We start from the raw sequence: 1,882 nt of genomic DNA on the forward strand, positions 1-1,882 counted from the left end.
CGGTGTGAGTCACATCACCCATCTGAAGACAGAGATAAGGCCTTGTGTCGGGAGCGCCGCATCCCATGCCCGTGGTCATCCTGCCCACATGCCTGGCTGGAGCAAGGCTCCTTCCTCCATGCCTCACTTCCACATTAGTGTGACACATTCACCTTTAGCGCAACGCCAAATTTAGAACCCGAAAAATTGTATTTGGGTAGGAGCGAGCTCTATAAAACATCAGGGGCAGCTCTTGTTTTGTGTTTCAGCACTCCCATAGTTCAGGTCGTAAGTCATCATTGGCAATGGCAGGGAAGATGCAGGCGTGTCATTGAGGTTATCACTGGGGACAACTGGCCTTTGCTGAGATTTCCCATTTCATGCCTTAGCATGACTGTGGCAAATGCTTGAGACCCCGACTTTAAAGTAGACTGACCACTGCCTCGCAATATGAAATAAACCAGGGGGAGGTTATGCCACCCAAGAGGTCTTTCCCCTGCGGCTGCTGTATTTTGATAAACCTTAGCAGAATTTCCAATTTTTGTTACATAGCACAGGCATCAAAGGTAATATTTAGGAGGTAATATGCAAAATCAGAGAGAAGCAAATGGGTGTACGGGGTAGACGCTCCACTGCACCAGTGGGCACCTCCCATAACAGATGTTTTGTTGAGTTACACCCACGTTATTTCCAAAAGGCTCAAAAGTACCAGCTTTCCAAAACCACAGATAATTTTCAGACTCAACATCATTAATCTTAACAACAACAGGCTAATGGGGGTTGGCTCATTTAGCTAACAGAGCTAAATGAACCCATTGGTTGCACTTCTCTTGAAGCCAGCTTAACAACACATTCATCACATGTGAAGAAAGGCTTCATAACAGCTACAAGACACATTCCCAATGATCCTAGCCATATGTCAGCTTTCAGGCAGCGTTCATGTAATACCTGCATCATACCTAAATTGAAACACCATTTGGCAGAATGGTGTGGCATTTTGCAAGCAAACTGAATGAAAGGTTTTCCTGGTTTACTGTAATGTCTTGTAAGGCATGTGTTTATGGAAACACATGCCTTGCGACTCACAGTGAATTTGTTGGCACTTGATTTATGTTTTGCTGTGTCAGTCTTTCACACTGAAATGTGAGTGGGAAAATCACTCGTTCTCCTCTAGTCTATGCTTTGATACACTTGTCAGAAGTGAGAGGATGGGAGTGTGCCATAGCCCGCAGACATAGTCGTGTTTGTGGAATTTGGATAGATATGATTTCTTTAAAAATTACCCATCATTACCCATCATGAAAAAAAAAATTACCCATCATTACCCATCATGCAAAATATTTTGAATCCTTTCTCTGCATCCATTTCTGAGTTTCTAATCAGGTCCTTGCCATGCATAAGGTTTCTTACTGGATTCCATTGTGTTTGTTCTCACTGAGCGTTTCCCCTCATATCGCCTATCTCCACATAATGCCCACCCGACTGGAAACTTTTCGACTTGACCCAGTACCGAAGCCAGAGAAGACCCTGGGAAGTAATTTGCAAAACATCAAAGAACTGGGATATTGGATTGCCTGATGTTAATTTCTCATTGTATTTCTGGTCACAGGACCATATTCCTGTTTAATTCATTCAGTTGGATTACTGATTTATTTATGGAAACGTGAATTATGGATTGCTGCATTAGTGTTTCATGTCATTTCTTATCATCTGTCTTTGTATTTCTTTACTAATGCACCCAAATAACCAGTAAATATGTTCTTGACATTCAAATCCATCATCCTGTCCAGTCACGCCTCTAGCAATCCGTCTTCCTCCTGGCCTCTCTCTTCCCCCCTGGCCACTAGGTGTCCTCACCTTTATTTATCCCAGCCAGTCTTTCAAGCTAGATTGTGTGACTAGT

Source organism: Centroberyx affinis, unplaced genomic scaffold (genome assembly GCF_046629955.1).
Source record: "Centroberyx affinis isolate AG114_WGS23_722 - 3 ecotype Tasmania unplaced genomic scaffold, CSIRO-AGI_Caff_v1 ptg002268l_1, whole genome shotgun sequence".
Taxonomy (NCBI): domain Eukaryota; kingdom Metazoa; phylum Chordata; class Actinopteri; order Beryciformes; family Berycidae; genus Centroberyx; species Centroberyx affinis.